General features: G+C 36.2%; 1 protein-coding gene across 1 annotated transcript in view; it reads right to left on the reverse strand.

The window, feature by feature from the left end:
* The window catches only part of LOC140158231 (gonadotropin-releasing hormone II receptor-like), a 47,217-nt gene extending 36,144 nt beyond the window's left edge, over nt 1–11,073 (reverse strand). The window contains exon 1 of the mRNA XM_072181348.1: nt 10,992–11,073. The gene's annotated coding sequence lies outside the window, so the exon portion shown is untranslated. The remainder of the gene's footprint in view (nt 1–10,991) is intronic.
* Nucleotides 11,074–25,550: the final 14,477 nt, after the last annotated feature.

The following is a 25,550-nucleotide window of genomic DNA, read 5'->3' on the forward strand; positions in this document are numbered from 1 at the left end:
AGGAATTAATAGTATGTTTCATTCCTAGTTAGCACGCTTATTATTTCGAAGTACTCTATTATTAAAAGCCAAAAAGACCTAAAACACTGGCTCTCTTAAGCTTTATTCAATTAATCAATATTGTTTACGATGTTGTGAAGACAATCGATTAGATTATTTCAGGTATTTCTAGCTAGAATTACCCAAGGGATTTCCAGATAGAAACCCCTTATACATTTCTCTAAATTATGCCAAATTTTTTGGATATTTCTCTCTTTTCCTATCATTTTATTGCCTTTTGACTTAATTCAGGTACCGTCTGGGACCCGTCTTTCATTTAATTCCGATTAAAGTGAAATAAAGAAAAATCTTCAAACTCTTATCCCAGCTTTTAAACAAATAAGCAGCATGTATCGGTCGTAGAAATTGACTGAACACTACTAGACGTTTTCAGTGTTTGCAATAAGATTTGCTCAAGAGCTATGCCCTAGTTCCAACACTCTTGATCTCTTATTGACCTCCTCATCTGCCTTGTCTGTTTATTCTCATCATCCCAGTCATGCCAATGAAAGAGAAACGTATCGATGAAGCAGGTCTTGCTTGATGGCGATACTAGACATGCTAGAGGGCTGTCGACTTGTATGGTTATTTTGTGGTATGTCCCAAATTATTTGTTTAAAAATTAATACTGCGATTTTTCCTGAACCTAGGGGCATCCACAAATTTACTTTTAACTTAAATAGAGGGTTCAGACCTATATCACGTGGTAGTAACCAAACATTTTATATTCTCATGAATAAGACACCAGAGAAAATTCAGTATATTTTAGCACAAACTCAGTGCTTTTTATGCTACATTATAAACATGTTTGGTTATTTGTGGTTTACGCATTTATTAGTTCAACGTGAATAGCTCAACTGTTGCAAAACCACCTTTTTCAATTGAGAGGTTTTTACCCAAAAAAATCGAGCTGTTTATATTTAATGAATAAATGAACTTTCTATAATTATGCAAAAGCAAAACAAAACAAAACATTAAACACTGCCTGACAGCATCGACAGCTGGGCGTCGCGTCGCCCTATAAAGTACGATGCTTCTTCTCCTACCGTTTAATGTCTAGGACTCCGATTTTTTGACTTAAGTTCTGTGTTCCTTGAATAAGTTCAGCAGGACTGTTAGATATCTTACTATTGGTAAATGTTGTGCTACCAAGTCCAATACTTTGAACGTTTTAGACTTTTAGACATTTCATCTTCCGTTCGGAAGACTTCATCGGTAATGCGCCGATCTAGCAATTAACACTCACCCTCTCACCCCTAAGTGTTTTGTTCCTTGCAATAGCTCATTATATTCACTATCTGATCCACATTGATTCTCAGATCCATGTGGTTTGCTTTGCCCCGAAATAGCATGGTTTTGTTATGACACATGGTCCATGATAGCCGACTTTTTATTTCCTCGGCCAAGTCCTTTATTACAGCGCGAGTGAAGTTCTTCCCCTTTTCTGGTTTTAGGTATTCTTTCATTCTTACCCCGAAGGGTCTGGCGGTTACGACTTCCAACAATTCTTGCATGGTATTCCATATACGTAATCACATGTTTTGGCGTCTTTGGGGTGCACGAGGTTGTATTTCAATTCTGTTTAGATATTATGCTCTGTATTGCTGTATTCTTTGAGACACATCTAATATTTTAGGTGTGTCTGCAGTGAGCCTGTGAGTGCTTAAAAAGTCATCGACAAAGACTCATGCAAGCAAACCAGATGGATCAGAGAAGCAATACGATCAGCTTTTGCAAAGAGCATAACACTATGGGATGAGAGTTGCTAGGTCAGCGCATTATACGGATGAAACCTTCCAGATGGAAGATGAAACATGTACATGGTGAGTCAATTACTGGACTTGTCAAATAAAATGTACTATAGTAATATTTGTGTTTGAAACAAAAGTCCTTCATTCATATAAGTACCACATCATGGTGTTGCAATGGGCTATCAAGCCCGGGCTATCAAGTCACATCCTTGCACCACTTATAATAGTGAGTGTAAATTTCAAATGGTGTTACCTGAATGTGTGACTCCATTTGAAATCTACAACCCTGTATGGAAGATTAAGGTCATTACTACCATACGCGGTGTATGGATTTTAACTGGAATATCAGAATTTTGTGAAATTTAGGACTTACAGATTACCAAAAAACAAAACAGTGGCTTGGAGTACAATTGAAGTTTGATGGCGAAGTGGCAGAAAATTGAGAAATAATGTAGATAATAATATTATTTAAATGTCCAAAATAACGTTCCACAAACACATTTGTTGTCATGCAAGATTATGTTCCCTCCCCACAACCACCCACCCCACCACACCACAATACGGGCTTCTAAAATTTAATCGGTACTAATGTCCAGATTGTACTCTAGCAAGGTCGAGCTCCACGTCATCAGTCTTTTGTTGGATCCTATGGTTTTTGTTGGATCGTGTGGATCTATGGATGAAGGTGAGGAAGGTGAGGGGATTGTGATCTGTGAAAACAAGCACATGGTAAATTGTGGTATCTAAATCACATCAAAATGTAGCAATGTTAATAGCAATATCAGACATTGCTCAAGTTTTCAATTGTGAGGTAATTTCACTAGTGCCTTTTAACTTCCTTAAAAGTATAATTATATGGCATTAACCTGATCTTCATCCTATCACAACACTGCCACAAGCTATGTCACTGTCATCTGTTGCTGAAAATCAGGCGCAGTTGCTTGTGAACTTGTTGAGTCTTGACTTTAAGAAAAGCAGTTTCACATTGTTCTGGCCAAATGAACTTTGCATTATTTTCCTAGCAAATCAGTCACATGACTTGCTATATCTAAAATATTTGACAGAACTTTCTCATGCATGAGTGTCTTCTTGTTTGTAGGCGTTGGGTATTGCTCAACCCGGTTGCTCAATTGCTTCAGTGAACTTTGGCTTTGATTGGTTTCACCTGACCTTGACCTACAACACATCTGAAGTATGTGACTACACTGTTAGAACACGTGTTTAACTTTTTAACCAATAATGCTTACCAGGTGAACCACATAATTGTTGGTTAATATTTTAATCAAAAAGTTTATTCTTTTTAACCCACTTCATCAGAAATTTAATATTGCTGGTAACAATTTTTAAACCAATTTGAGTGGTTTTCCAGGTAATCAGGGCTGTCGCTAGACCATATTCTCAGCAGTGTCTCAGGGGTGTGGAGAAAATGTCTATACTTGTCAAGTAGGTAATGAGGCTACGGATTCTGTACATGAACGATTCTATACTAAACCCCCTATATTATAATACCAGCATAAGTACAAACATTCTTCATACAGGGTGTCCCAAAAACAGAGCCCTCATTGCGCCCTCTTTTTCTCGTATTTCTAAAAAGTTAATCAATATCAGAATATTTTTGTAAAACAAATAAATATCAGTGCGCATTGATTTTTTCAACGGTGTACTTAAACGCTCAAAGAAGTCATAATGGCTTAGGCTAATCTTGTGACCATCCCGTGCGCTCACTATACAGTAAGCCAAAAAATTAAGGTAACAGTTGTGTTCACCCCTGTATATCCTAAATAAAGACAAATATGTCAAAATTAAAACAAGCAGCTAATACCTGAACTCTTTAGCTCTGATTCAAGACCTTATTTGTTGAAATTGGTTGAGAATTAAAGAAACGGTGATCTAAAACCTACTGAAGCACGGCGCTAGTTCCCTTGTTCGCGAACGCTTTGTGTACAAATCAATAGCGCATGCGATGGAAGAAACTGCAACTTTTATATTGGCACCTTCCTTGGGGTTTTGGATCGTCGTGTCTTTATTTCTTGAACAATTTCAACGAATGAGTCTTAAATTCGAGCTAAAAGATGCAGCTATTGGCTGCTGGTTCCAATTATGACATATATGTCTTTGTTTAGGATATACAGGGGGTAAACTTAACTGGTACCTTAATTTTTTTGCTTACTGTATAGTGGGTGGATATTGTACACCTTACTCGGAAATACGACTGACGATCAAACTTCGATGGCGAGGGGTTGGTGCCTTTAGTTCTGCTAAATAACGACATTATTTCTTTGATCGGTGTGTAGCACAGTACAAAAAAGGAGAAATCAATCACTCGGCAACATAACACCATGTACCCGAGGTTTTTTTTAATGAAAATCAAACTTACGTCAGCCATTCATCACACTACAATTTGTACTCCAAAACGTCTTTGATTTCTTTAGATACTTTTTTATTATGATAAGACAGAGTAAATCCTCCGGCTATCTCCACTGTACGCAAAAACTTAGCGCAACTTTTTAAGGTCAAGTGGATATACAAGGAATCTTAAAAGGGAGACTACAATCTTTGATATCCTTGCACGATACTTGCATCTATTAATAACGTACATTGCAAATAGAACATAATTCAATCTTCTTAATATTAAAACGTATATACATGAGTAAATCATTTTCTTTCAGGTGCTGTGATATATTATTAATATAATTAGGCATGTGATTGACACATCGCAGAATACATAGACAATGAACAAAAGATATATAAGTGAACTGAAAACCTATTGATAATGTCAGCGGCAAAGACCAGAATAGATCATGAATGTTATACATGTATCTTGTATGCCCTTGGGAATGAAGAAATATTTATAGCAACAGCACACGCAGGGTGTCTCATAATACATGTAATTAGTACAACTTAGTACAACAATTTCTTATTTTGCTTAAATTGCCTGTCTGGACCAAGCCATGTTGTCAACAGGTCAGTGAGACCCTCCAACATTGATAGATGGGGAGTGGGGAAGGGTGAGATATAGGGGGGAGTCTGTACTTCACATATATTGCATGCATGTTTCCCTCGCCTCCCCAATTTTAATAGGGCATGCATTTCTATTGTTTAGTGCAAGTGTGCCAACTATTTTTTTCGCGGGTTGTAGGTCAATAGAGGGCATAGTGATTGAAAAAATAATGGTTTAGCGCAGGCTACCGAGTCTCTGCCTAATTCAAACAGCACGCTTTTGATTTTGACTTAAAACCAAGGCTAACATGCTGCTTAAACTTAATTGTATTTTTGTGCTCCCCAAATATTATAGTTGCCCAAAAACATATATTTTAGTAGATTAATGACTTTACTTTCAAAATGAGCCTTTTTCGTCCTGCAAATTGGACGCGTTGCATGAACTTTGACATGAGGTAAAATCAGCAAATTTCAACGTAGCAACTGCGTTTTATTCCACGTTGGAATCCAAAATGTGAAATTGCAATGTCATTTTTTATACGCAAAGTATCACACAAATTTCAATGGGTAATCTCTGCGTATGGACATCGCGTATAAATTTTGTCAATTTTTAACACATCGCTGCACCTTTATTATAATGATTTGTTACAAACAAAAAGGATCATAATAATAATTAGACATTCTTTCGTATGTTCATTATCCTTGACTGTCTTTAACATAATTATTTTGAAATGGACAAATTTGGTGCATTTTCAAAGATGTATCTACGTTGATTTCGCACGTGGACAATCGTTAAAACTTGCTAAATACGTGACCTCGCTTTGATACAGGAGAGTGGTTTTGAATAAATCAACGTACGTCCGATACCTGCGTTTGGAAATCGCAATCTCTCTATTATCTACACAAAATGGTAAAATAATATTAGTAATAGCTGTCAGGAAAGGTTTCTGTCCATTTAAAATCAAAATAACAAGTTTAAGTGAAAGAAACCCCACCGTTTAATGTGGAGTTCTATGGGCCTAGTCGAAATGTGACAAAATTACTTTGCTGCTATAATAAACACACAACGAATTTGTCTGATTCCGTTTAGGTGTAAGTTACGAAATGTGTAAACATCACGAATAACTTATGTCAAATAATCAGGTATGAAAAAAAATGAACCAATTTCATAATTTTTAATATAAGATAGAGGCTTCAATAAAGTCAGATTCAAATAAAATAGAAAATGCCCCATAGTGTAATTTTAATCATTTTAGGACACCCTGTAGTATTACATCACGCGTGAGTTTTTCGATCCAGGCACGTCACCTAAATTTCTACTTGTAAATCCCACCTACCCCTACTCGTAATCTGTCAGTCTATTCGCCATTGTTCGCACGCTCTGTCTTACTTGTATTATCAACACCTACTCACTACTCATCAAATCTCAATTGGCATGATTGGTAGGAAATACCCAAGGCCAAAATCACCTCTTCTAAGTTCACGCAAATAAACACCGCAAACACACTGATGTATATTTCAAAACAATTGAATTATTTACAGGAGCGTACATTGGAGCTTTAACATATTCAAACATAATAGGATAATAGCAATCACTGCTTTGGGATCCTACTTATTACATGTATAACAAAGGTGTGCAAGGCATTATTTCCTCAATTTTGTAATGAAACGGGTCAATTTATTTTTACTCGGTGCATATTTGACCCGTATTCTTTAAACCGTTATTGCGAGAATAAGGTTACTTGTAGTCAGACCTTGAAAATGTTAACTGGCTAGCCTTGAAACATTAACTGGCGATGATATGTCCAACACTTTACGGTCCATATATTCGACGTACAGGGTGTCCCAAAAAAAGAGGCCCCTCATTCTGCCCTCTTTTTCTCCTATTTCTGAAAAGTTTATCAAATATATTTTGGTATTTATAGAAACCTTGAGTCGTTAGCTTTAATAAACCAAAACAATTATATCAATTGGCTCATAACTTTTGAAGATATGCTCTTTTAAAGAAATATACCCATTTTTCACTCTGTCCACGGAGAAGGTTTGGCTACTTCAAAGATTGAAAAGGAGTACACATACCATCCTTGAATATCAAACATTCCTCAATGATAACTTTATAAAATAACTTTATTTATGGAATGGGCTTTACCGGTGGGTTTATGGGCAATGGATTCTGTTAATAGTGTCATTAATTTGCGGGTAAAATGGATGCCGAATGGGACTTCTTTTGCTTTACTTGCAATTACTTATTTTTTCTTGGTTATTTATGCCTTTTTGTTTTATTATGTTTCTTACTTTCTTACTTTGTTGTTTCTTGCTTTCTTTTTTTTAATTTACAACATAAGTCATTTCTCTTTCTAGGATAAAAGGTAGCCCTAAAAGGCTGTTAGGTTTGTCTTTGGTTCTTCTGAAATAAGTTTACTGTGCTGCTCTGCCCTCTACCTGGTTGCCTCCTTGGCGAAAACATGTTTCAGCCATGGTCCTCATTACATCAATTGCGTTGCGTACCATCCTTGTGCGCCGGATACTTGCGAATGCATTAAGTAATACGTTTGCGAAGATCTTGGATTTTACCACAAAGGAAAAAAAATCATGTGATGTGAGGTCTGGTGATCGTGCAGGCCACTCCACAGCATGAGCCATCCTAACCACTCTGTTTGCTTTTATTCAAAATGGCATATCTTCAAAAGTTGTGAGCCGATGGAAATAATTGTTTTGGTTTATTAAAGCTAACGATTAAAGGTTTCTTTACATTCCAAAATATATTTAATCAACTTTTCAGAAATAGGAGAAAAAGAGCGCGCAATGAGGGGCCTCTTTTTTTTGGGACGCCCTGTAGGATATTGTATAAACTTAAGTGTGTGTCAATTAATTGTGTTCTGTTCACGAATGTCTCTCCGGAGAAGAGGAAGCAAGAACATGAACAGAGACGATGGGACATATTTCCTAAGCCACGTCAGATTACGATTTCAGTCATACCTGATGAAGTCCTCCGATGTGAACGACGAAATATTGTAGTGAGTAGAAATTCACTTGGTTTTGTCAAGCAAAATGGAAATATTTATGAACATTAATCATTTGCCTCACTTAATATAAATCAATTTAAAAGCCAATTATTTATTGGAGTAAGAAACATGTGATCAAGCAAAATCAGTCAGAATTCGGAAATATTGATTTTTAGATAAAGCCTAACAAATGGAAATAATTTCTTCTGTTTCCTATTGTTTTGGAAACCCTTTAACTGCTCATATTTTTGGAACTAATTGTCCAATTTCAATAGGGTCTTATACAAAATGAAGCTTCAAAAATGCTTGATACAATTATTAAGTTTATGAAAATTAAATACGCCCGACTTCAGACTGATATTGCTTGATCACACAACTTAGATATGCCATATTTGGGATTTTTGTGTCTGGTTCGATAAGCCCTCTAAAAATGTGTTTCTAATGCTATTAAATCAAACCTTTACGCTGACCTTAGCATAAACATGGCAAGATATTTAAGCACAGGCCTAAGGTAACATAATTGCAATTCGTATCTTATGATATACAGACGAAAATTTAAGACAATAATTTATATTAAAAAAAGATATGAAAGAAAAGCCCTGGATTGGGTCACGAGCACATAAAATCAAAATATTACATCTGCAACAACTTCAATCCTCTTGATACTCTTTACTCTTATAATTTGTAAAAAAATATGTCTCGTTCATGTCGTTCACATGCTGTGACATCTAAAACTTAACAAATCAAATAGGTGTAGCAGTAACATGAACGGAAATATTTCAGACATCAAGTGTCGATTACTCACCCGCTGTTACCTATTACGCATGTTACGTTTTGTCGGCTTTTATATTAGCCTTATATTTAAGCAATGTCGAATGTGAATTTACCTGATTTGTGCGTTATTTCGAATATGTACTGTATCAAGTAAGTTGATTCTTTGCTCATTGATAAACACCGGGAATGATGTTTATGATTAGACCGTATTTTGTTCATTATACAGTTCAACACCTGAACGCCCCATGTCATTTCTTTGTGAATGATATAGTGGGCTAATCCAGGCTAAATACCCAACCAACTTGAGATGGACAAAAACAGACTATTCCATACGGAGTAAAAACAAGAATCAAATTGCATCTAATGGTCTTACAGGAGGATGGCCCATTTGGCAGTCTCACTACATCGCTCGGTTTTTTTCTTCAACAAAATGTTCAACTTGATCTATAGCGGCATATGTCATTTGAGGCTGGAAACTCTGCGAGTGCAGCGTTCCAACCAGTTTGAACTATTCATATTTTAAACAGCCATCTGATGCCCACAACCCTACGACCAATGTGTTTGTTGTACTGAGTGTGCTAATATAAACAGTTGATTGTTCAAATACCATTTCAACATACTTTTAATATATCTTCGGTCCTTAATTTATATTCCTAACCTCGTGAATATACGCAATGTCACAAATAATGATTTTTAACTTACAAAGACGCAAATGTAGGTTATTGAAAAAGTATAATGACCGCGTCTCGTGACATGTTACGTCTTTGAACAATTTACGCGAGCGCTAACTGCTGCTGTTAATCGGCTATTCGATTTTTTACAGAGAAAATGAAAGATGTAGTTAAAATTGTATGTTGTTTTCAAATCTAAAAGAAGAAAATATGACGCAGATGGTATTAAAATAGTGACAAGTGACGGATATGAATGAGGTTAATAACTTTCCACCGATTTATGTGGGGTATTGTGAAAAATCTAAAATTTAGCTTGGACCTTGCAATAATCTTTGCTGCGCCCTCAGGATATCAGTTATCAACCTCTTGTAAGCATCTTACACCAGACTACTAATGAAAGTAAGACTTGTCTTCTTAAGGGGGAGTTGTACTCTATAACAGATTGATTGCCAGTGCACTAAAACGCTTGAAGCGCTCAAATGATTGGGGTTAATCTTAAGTACAACCTTTAACGAAAACAAACTAGAATCTTGTGATACCACCCCGTCATACCACCTTATTAAGGGGTAGGGGGTCGGTCAAACTTCAAGGGTAAGGGGGGATTAAAATAGTTTTCTACATTGCCAGAATGTCCCAATTTTGCGAGGGCGCACTCACATTATAGCAATAATAATGCAGAATATGTTGGTACTTATTATGGTAGAATTGAATAGCTAATAGAATAAACTGAAAGACAAACTGGAGTCAGGGTGACTCTAAAAGCAGAATCCAGTCACTACACTCTAGTCAGATGACTCCATGTTGGAAGTCATCTGACTCCCGTGAGTCTTCCTTTATGCGATAAGGACATGAATCGATATGGTTTATAGCCCTTTTGTAATGTCGAATGCAAATATTTCGATAATCTATATTTGTTCACAGAGAAATAAGCTATGGTTAATTTGGAAATCGAACCCACGCTTTCAAATATAGATTGCACTACGAAATTTAAACATTTCTTTTGTATACTTAGATCAGGTAACTTCAAACCAAATCTTCTTCCCATGTTTATATATACAACAAACTGAGATGAAAACCGAATCTCCTTGCTACAAATTTTAAGTTTCTAACAAATGGTAAAAACAAAGATATCGATAATCATGTCAGTCAAGAGCTTAGGCAGGATAATAGGAAACCACGTGATCAAAACCAAAACTAAAACTCCCTATTTGAAATGAGGGACTGCATTCTTTGTTGGTCAGTGTCATCATGGTCATGGGACTTCAGTATACCAAGGACAGTGCAAGTTACTGTTTTGTTGCCATGGTTGCCTGAGTATTACTGAATAAAATGACACTACTCGGATTTGTTAATAAGTCTCATCCTGTAATTTGAGTAGTGTAGAAACACAACAATGATGTAAAAGATCTTGATCCTTCACTCATATGAAGGATTTTTGTGAAAGATGCTTCATTTGTCAGACGTCGTTGGATACTCCGTCTCTCACAAATTTGTTTGGTTTTTGCTTAGATTATTGTTTTGGATTTAACCTAGATTATTGTTTACCGCTAAGACAGTCTATACACATCTACTCATCTACTCTAGCCTAGTTATGCATAACCATGAAAATAACATTTAGAGAAATTCGATCGCCTGTTAAAAGCTGAATTTATGTACAGTCGATTGCGATAGAGATATGTCGCTTGAAAAGCGGTGGGCAATCGCCTTTCAAAAGCGACAGATCGCTTGTCGCTTTTCATTTATGATAATCGTTCAAAGTCGAGGTAATCGCACATGTAGACAACCAAATGTTTGCAAATGCATTGTTTTACCTTGTAAATTGATGATCCAGAGGATTGACAAATCACGTTGGTGGCAGGTATTTCATTGGACATCACCAAGAAAAAGACGTCACTTTGCAGAAAGGGTGGATATCAATCTATTTACAGTATAGCTCAACGCTCCTGAAAAGATAAATAAGTAACTTAATGAGCATGCGTAATATCACTTTTGGAAGAAGAGCTCGCGTATGATTTCATCTTACATTAACCTCTATTTACAAAATGAATCCATAATATGAACAGGCCTTTCTATAAGTGAAGAGCTTATTTCCAAACTGTGTTAAGTCCACAAACCCCTGTGTCTGATTTACCTGTGCGATATTGCAATGGGTTGTAGGTATTATAATTTCAGTTAGATTGCCATTACAAAGCAAACAGTGGATGGATGCACAGTAACAATACTGTATGAGGCATTTGTTTCCCAAATGAGAACAATATTCTGCATATGTCATTTCTTTGTGAATGATATAGTGGGCTAATCCAGGCTAAATACCCAACCAACTTGAGATGGACAAAAACAGACTATTCCACAAGAATCAAATTGCATCTAATGGTCTTACAGGAGGATGGCCCATTTGGCAGTCTCACTACATCGCTCGGTTTTTCTTCAACAAAATGTTCAACTTGAGCTATAGCGGCATACCGTATGTCATTTGAGGCTGGAAACTCTGCGAGTGCAGCGTTCCAACCAATTTGAACTATTCATATTTTAAACAGCCATCTGATGCCCACAACCCTACGACCAATGTGTTTGTTGTGCTGAGTGTGCTAATATAAAAGCAGTGGATTGTTCAAATACCATTTCAACATACTTTTAATATATCTTCGGTTCTTAATTTTATTCCTAACCTCATGAATAAACGCAATGTCACAAATAATAATAATTTGTAACTTACAAAGACGCAAATGTAGGTTATTGAAAAAGTATAATGACCGCGTCTCGTGACATGTTACGTCTTTGAACAATTTACGCGAGCACTGGCTGCTGTTAATCGGCTATTCGATTTTTAACAGAGAAAATGAAAGATGTAGTTAAAATTGTATGTTGTTTTCAAATCTAAAAGAAGAAAATATGACGCAGATGGTATTAAAAAAGTGACAAGTGACGGATATGAATGAGGTTAATAACTTTCCACCGATTTATGTGGGGTATTGTGAAAAATCTAAAATTTAGCTTGGACCTTGCAATAATCTTTGCTGCGCCCTCAGGATATCAGTTATTAACATCTTGTAAGCATCTTATACACCAGACTACTAAGGAAAGTAAGACTTGTCTTCTTAAGAGGGAGTTGTACTCTATAACAGATTGCTTGCCAGTGCACTAAAACGCTTGAAGCGCTCAAATGATTGGGGTTAATCTTAAGTACAACCTTTAACGAAAACAAACTAGAATCTTGTGATACCACCCCGTCATACCACCTTATTAAGGGGTAGGTGGTCGGTCAAACTTCAAGGGTAAGGGGGATTAAAATAGTTTTCTACATTGCCAGAATGTCCCAATTTTGCGAGGGCGCACTCACATTATAGCAAATTAATGCAGAATATGTTGGTACTTATTATGGTAGAATTGAATAGCTAATAGAATAAACTGAAAGACAAACTGGAGTCAGTGTGACTCTAAAAGCAGAATCCAGTCACTACACTCTACGACTCTATGTCTAAAATGACTCCATGTTGGAAGTCATCTGACTCCCGTGAGTCTTCCTTTATGCGATAAGGACATGAATCGATATGGTTTATAGCCCTTTTGTAATGTCGAATGCAAATATTTCGATAATCTATATTTGTTCACAGAGAAATAAGCTATGGTTAATTTGGAAATCGAACCCACGCTTTCAAATATAGATTGACTTGTTCGACTTATCTGCTGGTGACTATTGCACTACGAAATTTAAACATTTCTTTTGTATACTTAGATCAGGTAACTTCAAACCAAATCTTCTTCCGATGTTTATATAAACAACAAACTGAGATGAAAACCGAATCTCCTTGCTACAAATTTTAAGTTTCTAACAAATGGTAAAAACAAAGATATCGATAATCATGTCAGTCAAGAGCTTAGGCAGGATAATAGGAAACCACGTGATCAAAACCAAAACTAAAACTCCCTATTTGAAATGAGGACTGCATTCTTTGTTGGTCAGTGTCATCATGGTCATGGGACTTCAGTATACCAAGGACAGTGCAAGTTACTGTTTTGTTGCCATGGTTGCCTGAGTATTACTGAATAAAATGACACTACTCGGATTTGTTAATAAGTCTCATCCTGTAATCCAACAATGATGTAAAAGATCTTGATCCTTCACTCATATGAAGGATTTTTGTGAAATATGCTTCATTTGTCAGACGTCGTTGGATACTCCGTCTCTCACAAATTTGTTTGGTTTTTGCTTAGATTATTGTTTTGGATTTAGCCTAGATTATTGTTTACCGCTAAGACAGTCTATACACATCTACTCATCTACTCTAGCCTAGTTATGCATAACCATGAAAATAACATTTAGAGAAATTCGATCGCCTGTTAAAAGCTGAATTTATGTACAGTCGATTGCGATAGAGATATGTCGCTTGAAAAGCGGTGGGCAATCGCCTTTCAAAAGCGACAGATCGCTTGTCGCTTTTCATTTATGATAATCGTTCAAAGTCGAGGTAATCTCACATGTAGACAACCAAATGTTTGCAAATGCATTGTTTTACCTTGTAAATTGATGATCCAGAGGATTGACAAATCACGTTGGTGGCAGGTAGTTCATTGGACATCACCAAGAAAGAGACGTCACTTTGCAGAAACGGTGGGTATCAATCTATTACAGTATAGCTCAACGCTCCTGAAAAGAAAAATATGTAACTTAATGAGCATGCGTAATATCACTTTTTGAAGAAGCGCACGAGTATGATTTCATCTTACATTAACCTCTATTAACAAAATGAATCCATAATATGAACAGGCCTTTCTATAAGTGAAGAGCTTATTTCTAAACTGTGTTAAGTCCACAAACCCCTGTGCCTAATTTACCTGTGCGATATTGCAATGGGCTGTAGGTATTATAATTTCAGTTGGATTGCCATTACTAAGCAAACAGTGGATGGATTCACAGTAACAATACTGTATGAGGCATTTGTTTCCCAAATGAGAACAATAGTCTGCATATTGTTATGCAGCATTGTTATGGTAAATGATGGCACAACTTGTTGATGGTACAACTCATTGTTACTAATGTCAAACTTGTCAAAGTAATTGTGATTGTATCACATTCACACAAGTAAATGAGACATGTGGGGTTGTGGACTTAACATGGTTTGGAAATAAGCTCTTCAAGTCTTTTCTTCGGTGACTTTGAGCTGTAAATCAAACCTAGTACCTAGTGTGCTTTCGCGATATGTGAATATATGAAAGAATGCATGGGCAGGATTTTTTGATTAGCAAATTAGCGGATGGTGGGCGAAGATGTGTGACAGGAAGCATTATTCCGTAATTTGAAACAAGAAATAAAGTTCAAGACCATTCCTCATAATATTGAAAATGCATTCAAATAATTCAAACATGCATGGCTTTTAGACTAAATACAAATTGCAAAACGTGATATTATTAGAAAATTAACACGTACAGTATTGGAGACTACTAATCTACTAAATTGAAAAATATGAAAAATAAAGTGTTCTTTTAAGAAACAGCAAAATGACAATCTGAAAGCAATTTGCTTGGTGAAAGTTCAATATCACGAATGAATTTGTCATCAGTGCATATAATACGTGATTAACATTGACAAAAAGAACCAATCTTAAATCAAATAACATAATAATAAGAACAATCACATGATATCTTTTAAAGCGAAAGTGGATTCAGTGATGCTAAAGTATACTTTAATTGCTAAATAAACAAAAAAAATAATAATCATATCGTATCAAAATACATTTTAAACCTGAAAGTAACTATACACTGTATAATATTGATGGTACTTGAACGATTATTAGTAAAACCACCCTTCACGCTTCAAATCGGTACTTTTAAGAGGAGGTATTTACATTTCCTGAAAGAGTGTTTAGCCTGCGGATATTTCATGTAAAACACACTAAAATTACCTCCTTCAACTCCTTAAGTTGTCATTTTGAAAGATTGACATTTTGTAAGTGAAGTCAAGCCTGTGTGTTTCAAGTTTCGCTGTTGCTTTTTTTTAACCTTCTGGTACAATGTTGCCCGATTGCAGGTTATAGCATAACAAATGTTTATAAATGGGCAGTATTTTTGCCTGTATCCAGCTTCCAATGCAGTCACTATGGATCACAATGGCCTCATCCCAATGGCATAGTCCAATAACCTTAATTACATAATTATAGTGCAAAATTTGACCTCAAGTTGCAGAGTATGAGTTTTTGTACCCAAATTTTCAAAGGTCATTCAATGAATGTACAGATGTATTGGGGTTAAAGAACTGTGCCCTGATGGATGAGCATGTTGTGGATCCTAGTGAGTAGGGATACTTTACAAGAGTTTCCTTACTTGATTATCCACTATATCTTGTTGATATCTCATTGCATAGAACATCAAACTGAGCACCGATGTTGTTTTATATAAGTAGAGTTTTACTGTTCGCTCGCCTCTACATATTATTTCAGCTTGAAAACCATAGTTCAACGTACGTTGTAGAACAATATTTACAATAGATATTGTATGTAAAGAATTTTCTTGCTACATGTATACCCTAGTTGCATCCATGCACAACGTAATTGGAAATTGTCGGATTTTTTATGAAAAAACTGAATAATAATAACACGAATGTTTAAGCTTTGATGTAGTTAAATTATCCCAAAATATATATAGAACATACTTTTATAAACAAAAACAAGCAATTCACGTCAATCATATTTTCCTAAATGGCAGATGCATAGATTTGTAGACGGTGTAAGCTGCAAATCTGATCAAATATCTAATTAATGTATTTACTAAGCCAGTTATTGAATTAGATCAATCCTGCCCTTGTGCCCTCCCTTAGGTGCACATTGCAACATACTGATTTAAACCGACTGTAAAAGCAATTAGCAACTAGCATATTCCAGCTTTGCGTCATTTTATATAACGCCATTAGACAGATAATTTACATAAAACCCTCGTGTATCGAATGGTGGATTAAGTTGTGCTTTTGGTTTTTAATAGCATGCTATATTTTACCTATTTTTGTGCTTCCATTGTTTTTAGATATCGTCATATCTATATAGATTATCAATATAGGCTCCCCAAAACATGAAGTCGGTTGATCTTTTTTGTTTCTAACCTCATTTAAATCTTTTGTTCTGCCGAGCATCTCAATTATATGCTGTAGTGATTTTGGTTTTTGTAGTCGATGACATCATATCTGACAAATCAGAGGAGAGAATGTGCTGTCATTTAAAAGTCAGAAACGAACATGCCTAAAGTTTGTTCGTCTTGTATACTAGTAACATGTATAAGGCGGAAATTATTCGGCTTTAGTTACTGCGCGCGTCAATAAAGTCCCAACTCACGCTCGTGTAAATTCAAATACGCGTAAACCACTATATTTGATGGGAAGTCATATATATATAGGATATATCAAATCCATTTTTGGTGACAAACCTTGTTTCAGTTTCATGCTGCTACGCAGCACTTCATCAGACTGGCAACCGTACTTATTCTTCTTTCCTGAAGTTGCTGCCGGTGGTGGTGCTAGAAGCTGGTCGAAAGTATTTTTGACCAGCTTCTAGACCTGGCAGGCAAAGAACATCCTACTTGTCTTTGGTAAAAAACTGTTGGGGGAGGGGCGCTTCAACAACTTTTTACAGCCAGATGCCATTACCACCTTGGATTCAAATCGTAGTACATGGAGAAACGTTGTAGTGGCCTGCTTCGTATCCGAATGAAATGAATAAAATGAAAATGAATTTCTCCACCCAATTATTATCATAACTTGGTATCAGAACTTGGTATAAACGCGGTTTCTGAGCATTGCGAGAGGTTGTGCAAATCAGTCCTTGAGCATGTTGAGACGCGATACGTAAAACGGAAGCCATGAGTGTATGCGATATTACACTCACCTATGAAGATTACTGTTATTACCACACAAAACGCACGCCTTCCCAATGGCTGCTGAGCTGCCTGTGAGCGAATTGTCAATTCAAAGCGTGTTCATTCATTTTATTCAAATTAGTTGCCCAAACCACTTTGGCCTTTGGGCTCCGCCTATTGACGGTTGTGTGATTACGCCCAAATTGGAATAAGAACAATGGCACCACTCTCTTAAGTGGTGCGCTTACATATATAACTATTCGTCACTTATTGACAGTCACCTGCAAGGAAAAGCGTTAATATGCTGTCAGGTCAGTGACCAATTTAATAGCGGAACTCCTTTGTTCGAAACAATAGTACCACTTTTATGATTAACCTGCCGGCAAATCAAATCGGTATCAAAGGAACAATGGATTACGTAATAAGCCAAATCGGCATTAGAAGTTTGCAATGCATTGTAGGACAGTTTTTGCAGTTTTGGGACACTTTGTCCTTTGACCTTTCAGAAAATTCAGAAATATTGGGTGTTTGTACGTACAAAATATAATCTAAAATGTTTTACAATAATTAAAATAAATATAAAAAATAGTAGTATTTTATAAATTAATTATTTAGTATTTTTAATGATCAACATTATAACAAAAATAAGAAAATTAATAATAATTACGTAAATTTTTCCGATATGTCAGAGGTCAAAGTGTCCCAAAACTGCTCTCAAAAACCGGAAGTTAGAATGGCGATTGGGCTTATTCATTGCTTTTTCCTTCCTATCTAAAATCCTTGCTTTTGAACACCACGACCACGACGGGTCTTTGACCACTCAGGTGTAGCTCTATTTCTCTCTTTTATCATCACGAGAAGACTACTTATTTAAAGGAACAATCTGTGATTTTTTTGTACAAAACATTTTGTATAACCATGACAACTGCGCCACCAAACGATCAAAATGACTATTTTATAAAACCTTACAAATCTTAACTCACATTGTATTTAATAATAGTACTATATAGTGCATATTTGTATTGCTAACACTAGCAATAACTGCTTGGGTATGTATGTTAACCACTCACCAAAATAATTCACGCTATAATAAAAGTATTTCCACAGATGCAAACATTGTGAATTTTGATTTATTTTAGGTTGATCTAGTACAGCAAATCACCAATAGTCCCTTTAAGCATTACGTTGTTCATCAGGTGCATCTTGCATTCCACAGCACTACAACAAACAAATATCAAATGAATGAAAACAAAAGAATTGCCTCGAGACTAAATCGAAGTGTAATTTGATTTACTAAAGGTGTTTTTAAAGTCATCGTGAAATTTGATTTCATTATGAGGTTGTAACGGGTTAAAAGTACGATAGAGTTTCAAAGCAAAACACCATTTAACATCATGAGATGCTATAAAATTGCATCGAAGCCGCAGAAATATCCTATTATGTAACATCTTTGACATAGTAAAGCCATTTGGAAGGGCCATCTTAATTGCGGCTTCACTCTTCGGTCAAACAGCGCGATGGTCATTCCAAAGAATTTTTGATTTGATTGAATTGATTTATTGATAATCCATGAAATGTCACATATAAAACAGACAAACTTGCTAGAGGAGAATTCCTAAAAGAATAAGTATTGACCATTATCCCACCTATAGCTTGGTGCAATGTATACATTGTTTAGGTCTTAAAACATTGCACTTGCTAAGAGAGAAACACAGAGCTAACTATTACAAAAACAGCAGTAGTCAGTAGTCAGTTATTCATGCCAAAATGTACGTTATTATGTCAGTAGAGTTAAACAAATAGCGATTTGTGTTGGCGCCAAAACCTTGCTAAACGTATAGCTCCCGGGTATCATGGTATAGCTACAAATTACAATTGGATCTACAACAAACCCATTTAAGGACCAGACGCGCACCAATCCGGGCACCAATCATGCTAATATTAAACTGAGCTCAGTAGCCTACCCCGTTGTTAATTATGATTCTTAACGATTATTATCAATATCATTATGATCGTAAATTATGATTTCATTGAGTTAGTCAAGGAAAGAAAAAATACCCTTTACTAGGATTTGAACCTCTGGGACACCGGATAGGCGCTCTTATCAACAGAGCTATCAACATGGAGGCATCATATATTAGCCTAGGGCTAATATTCAAAATCACATTCTCCATATCGACAAGCATTATGTATCAATTCAAGCGAATTAATATTAAAAAAATACAGTGATGGTCAACAATATTATTTCTTATTTTTTTGACAAATAATGGCTTTTTGTTTTGGGTGTTTTTTCAGTAGTTCTGTTAATCAAGATGAAGCTACTTAGGATCTTCAAATCCTATGATGACCAATGTATTCGTCGTCCAAGTGATGTAATACTCGAATTAAGTACCATAGCAATAGATGAATGCAATTTTTGAATATATCGCCCTGCACCACAAGCAGATTGCACTCATCACCTATGTATACCTGCAATCATATATTGAATATAATACCGCTCTTTTCAAATATACTAATCTTACAGGTGCGAGTGATCAGCATTTCTTTGACATTTATGGTTCAATGCATAGGTTCCGCGTGAACGTTATAGTGTAGGGCTATATATTTAAAAAATTATATTCATCTATTGCTATGGTAGTTAATCCTGTTACATCATCACTTCAACGCCGAATTGCTGTATTTTCATAATAATTTAGTAGAAGAACAGCGGTAATGTTCCGTGACCAAATCATATTAAAGGTTCGATAGTGGTTTTGATTTATCTGAAGGATGCTGAACAAATTTGGCTTTGACTGTCCTCTTTGGCATTTTTGGTACAGGTCAAGGTTAAACAGGGGTAAAAATTGAAAAATATCACAATCCTGTTGAAAAGTATGTCTGACCATAAGGAATTCACAAATGTATACGTACATTGGTTCACCTTATATTTTGGTAGGTACGAGATACATAATGTGAACCCATATCGATTCAATTCTTTTTAATACGAACATCGGTCTGAGAATTCTACGACTGATGCTCGTATTAAAGAAAAAGGATAACAGGTAATGCACACGCTTGCAGCGCAACCGCGATAAAGCACTAATGTCACTACCTAACTTGAGGTAAACCAAAGAATAGTTAGAAATATTTTAATAGGAAATATTGAAAGTCAAGGCAGCCACTTTGATTTTTTCCATTTGTGCACACCGCAAACATAATTAGACACCAAAATCATTGAAATTGGACAATGTTAACCGTATTAGTATATTAGACCCAGCACAAAGTGTATATTTGACATATTTTTTGCCCATAGCGTCGTACCTAAACTTTACAGATACAGCAAACTACACATTTTGGATTCCTTATGACCAGACAAATAATAATTGTGCATACTTTTGAACAGGATTAGGAAACTTTCCGAATTTGGCACCTGTTTGACCTTAATTGACCCCTACCTACAATTGCCAGAGGTTTGAAGAGGGCAGCCCAAACTAATTTTGTTCAGTGTCGTCGTCTTCTTCTTCTTCGGCCACCGTCACTACTGACGATTGGCTACCATCTGGCTGCATCTACTTATCCCCTTCTTCCAAGCTATCTGAGCTAGACGCTTGGCTTGCACTAGGTTCATTCCTGTCCATTCTTTGATGTTATCAAACCATTGTTTCTTCTGTCGTCCTCGCTTCCTTTTCCATTCAACTTTTCCTTTTATTACCTGGAGTGTTAGTGCACTGCCACTTTCTCTCAAGATGTGCCCAAGGTAGGATAACTTTCTTGTTATCAACTCCCCAAGCAGCTGTCTCTTCACACCAAGTTCCTCAAGGATGTTTCTATCTGTTCTTTTCTCCTTCCAACTACTGTTAGCATTTTCCCCAGAACCACATTTCAGCAGCAAGCACTCTGTTCTCATCTGCTTTAATCATAGTCCAATCCTCCAAGCTATAAAGGAGTACATATACCAGTATCTTGATCAGTTTCATTTTCAGTTCTGTTACAAGGTTTCGATCATTCCACAGATCCTGAAGTTGAATCATTCTTCGTTTGGTCATTCCAATCCTGGCTTTGATGTCGTCTGTTGAGCAATTTGTATTGGATGTTTTCTCCGCGCCCAGATAATTGAAGTGGTTGACCTGTTCAACTTCTTCTCCATCTATTGTGATGCTGTACTCTTTTCCTTCTGCCCTGCAACAAGAAGTTTTGTTTTCTTCACATTGAGTTTGAGTTTCATATCTTTGCCAGTAACATCTATCGCTGTTGCCAATCTTTCTATGCCCACTACTGATGTTTTAAGGAGTGCGGTGTCGTCTGCATATCAGATGTTTGAGATTGATATGTCTCCTACTTTGATGCCATAAGTATCCACATCAGCATCCCTCATCGCTTTCTCTGTGTATGTCACGAAAATATATGGTGACGCGATGCAGCCCTGCCTGACACCTTTGGTCACGCTGAACTCATCTGTATTTTCACCATTCCACATGATCCTTCATCTCTGGTTTACATACTACATGGATTGTAGCAGAAACAAATGGGAAGCCCATTTCCTCCATTACAACAAACACCTTTGAATAATCAATGAACATGGCGACGACTTCATCACCTATTCCAAGTATCTTCTCCATCAATATCTGCATACCATCATGTCTTGGGTTCCTCAGCTTTTCCTGTAAGCAGCTTGTTCTTCTGGTAGTTCTTGCTCCACTTTTGCTTTCAGGTGATGTACGATGATCATCAAAAGAACTTTGCTGGTATAGTTGACAAGTGCGATGGTCATGTAAATTAGTTGGAACATTGCTTACGGTTCCCAGACTTGAATAGCATCACAAACTCTTGTATTTTCCAGTCTTCTGGCGACTCACAACTTGTCCATATAGTATGCATAGTTGGTGTAAAGCTTCTAGTCCATACGATCCTTTGTATTTTATTAGCTCGGCAGGCACTCCGTTAAGTCCTGGTGATTTCTAGATTGGCGTGTTACTTTGTTTGCGCAAACTGTTCTTTTCCTCAGCTCGATCAAGTACTTCTTGACTAACTATCCATGGGTTTTTGGGAACTGTTTTGGTTCTTCCTATTGTTTGCTCAGTTATCTGTGTCAATAATGTTTTGTATGTAACCCACAAGGATTTCCAGGTTTGGATTCACTTGATGTATTTTGGGTTTTTTTTGTTATTTTGTTTTGTAGTCGATCCGATTTCTGAACGGTCGACAGGTTGTTTCCATGTGTACAGGTTTCTTTTGTGGTGTTTGAAGCAAATATTTATGATGGCTAGAATTCAGCAAGCCTGTCCCCTCGTCCATTCTGTCTCCTAGGCCAAACTTTCCAGTTCTACATTTCTTGTTGTCGCCTTCTCCAACCTTGGCGTTCATGTCACCCATGACCACATCTCATTTCTTAATCTTGCCCATGTACCGTAGGCAAGTCAAAAACACTTTCAAACCTTTGTTACAATGATGTGGTCACGGAACGTTTACATTAGCGCCTTTCCTCTACTAAATACATGATTTATGACGTAGTGATATAAATTTGTTGATTTGAATGAAATAAAATGATGATGTATGTACGTATGTATGTATTAATATAAACATGTTAATAAATCGATTTCTTCATAAACATGAAAAGAGGAGTTGGTCATACGAGACCGTGATCAATATCTGTTGGTGAATATGAGAAAAAATATTTTTTTTTACTAAACACCATGAACACGAACCCACACGAACCATGCCATGAGACAATTTGTCTTCGCTTTGAGGATAAAACTGTATAACATGTATTGATTAGTTACATGTGTGGTAAATGTCGATGATCGACTTTTATCATTTATCTGCCTTTCATGATCACAGTGCCCTTGAAGTTGGTCATTGTTAATATGTTGGTTGTTTAATGTTGTTGTTTAATGTAGTTAACACACAACCACTTACACAAGATGATATACGGTATTGCCTTTAAGCTAATGGCCAACGGTCCACATTGCCGGTAAGTTAGAACTCACAGGAACCGGCTTTGCGATATGTTACAATTTTAAATGATTTTGGTGAAAAGTTTGTACAGTTAATTATCTAATGTTGGTCAGGCTATCAAAAGTTTTATCTGGGAATGAGCGGAGCTGCTCATAAAGGGGAAAATGTTCACAGAATGCACCTTTAAATACATTATTGTGCAAGCTGTAAAGACCTTTAGTTTTAGAGGGAAATGTACACGACAGTATAAAACTTTCTTGCAGCTTTGACTGTGGGTTTTTCAAGATGAAAAAACATCTTGAGCTTCTCTTACACAAGTCGCAAATATGTCGCAAAAATTTCATGAAGGTATAAAAAGAGCATTGTCTCAACTGTGACGTATTTTGTTATACCCATTACAATATCATAATTTGGTCCCTATTTTCAATCACTTCTTTCATTTTAGTTATTATTAGCTTTATCACCCACACGTCGGTATTACTAGCCTAGTGATAGACACGACAAGCTCATCTTGCCACAAATATCCACAGTTTGGTGGTCGTATACGTGGAGAGCTTCTCTCTGTTTGCCTGATATACTTGAGGGTAAAACAGAGTCAACATAAGACTGTTCACTGTCATATCGTCATGCCGTATTATACCGTGTCACCATCCATCATTCTGGCAATATTTTTAACCTAACTCAGTCTCTTGGTGAATTATTTTCCCTGTATCAAGCTTACCTCTTGTCAACATACTCTGATTTAATTTGCATTGCGTGATTTCAGCTTTGGAAAAATCGAAGGTGTAGTCAGTTTACATATTGACTCTTTGGTAGGTAGAAGTTACATTTGTCAATGCCTTAGTAACGCAATGACTCGGATGTTATAGAAAAAGTCTTACGGGATATTTTTCAACGCCTACTTGATAAAACATTTCATAGTGTAGGTTGACAAATGAATGTCTATACAGTTTTAGGGACTGCCAAAGTGTCAAGGATCAAGTCCTGTGACATCAATTGTTTCCTTTTTCATTTTCATTTTATTTTTCGATTAGCCTCATGAATAAACGCGAGACCAAGAACTGAACTGAATTGAACGCGATGCGTGCAATCCAATCATGAGTATTTCATCACCTGTAAACAATCGAATATATGTTATTAATATAAATCCTTTCATATACTCGAAGTCGTTTCATACATTCGGAATACCTTAAAATATCCTGAATCCTGGGCGCATATTCCTCGATTCCAAATAAAAATGTTTAGATATGCATTTCACAATAACCTCGAAACAACTGACGCGCAATCATGAACCTCTAATTATTTCCTTGCCCTTAAACTTGTTTACCTGAAGTAATTTACATCAAAACTAATTTTCCTTAATCAACTCTTGCAGACTTATACTGATACAGGTGACGTGCAAGTAATAATTATTGGTATTGCAGATTTAATATGGAAAATCGACATTGCAGTAGAAATTTAGAGCGATAGCGATCCTGTCTGTCACTCTGACTGAAATACGAGCTGAGCTAATCTCATTCTAAGGGCTCATGTCATTAACCTTCATCCAAAATGATATCTGTAAATTTGACCTCAAGTTGTGGAGTAGGAGGTTATTGTACCAGGCGCATTCAGAGGTCATTCAATGAATATACAAACAAATTGGGATATTCCATTTGACATCCGTGTACCCCTTATGGAAAACACGACCTTAATCTCCCATGCAGGGGGTGCAGATTTCAAGTCACCAATTCAGGTAACCTTATTTGAAATGTACACTCCCTGTGTGGAAATTTAAGGACATGTCTCACATAGGGTGTGTATAGATTTCAACTGGAAAGTCCATAGGTTTATATTACGAGCATTTTTGAAATCACATGCATCACTGGATCGCTTAGAACAAAAGACTGGTACATTCTTTCGCATGGAAGTACAGAATATGCGCAATTTAGATGGAAAATTATGATGATCATCATATCAATACACTCGCAATCTGATTGTCATATTGTTCACAATTTTCAAAATATATGCACATGGCGCGGGCTAAACAATGTTTTCTTTGTTTTGGGGCCAATTTTGGGGCCAATTGATATGGCCACCTTTGTAATATTATCGGGTATGATGTAAATTGTTCTTATTTACTTTCACAAATTTGTCGATCTATTGCATAACTGACAATTACTTTTCATGTGAAATGTAATGTGTAGCGAGTAAAAGTCATTTGTTATCAAGATACTGTTTCACAAGACTCGTTAATAATCCCTTCTGGTGAAGATATTAAAACAATTTTGATATGGGCATGTTTATAATATTATCGGATTTGTTGTACTTACTCTTATTTTATTTTCAATTACCTAACGTTTTGATTGTAGCTTAAAGAATATTTACTAAAACAGTGCATAAAACAAATTTAATTCCATCATTGAAGCAAATTAGAGCAATTAATTCGTTATGTGCAATTATGGTAATGAGCTTTGTTCAAGGTCACGGTGTATTTTATTAGGAAGATCTTCTTGTGCCAGGTACAATGTTTATTGGTCCGGTTTCTTGGTCAACATTTGTTTTATTTAATCGCCCTGTTGGTGTCGAATATTGTTAGCAAAATATATCGACTA

Source organism: Amphiura filiformis, chromosome 8 (genome assembly GCF_039555335.1).
Source record: "Amphiura filiformis chromosome 8, Afil_fr2py, whole genome shotgun sequence".
Lineage (NCBI taxonomy): Eukaryota > Metazoa > Echinodermata > Ophiuroidea > Amphilepidida > Amphiuridae > Amphiura > Amphiura filiformis.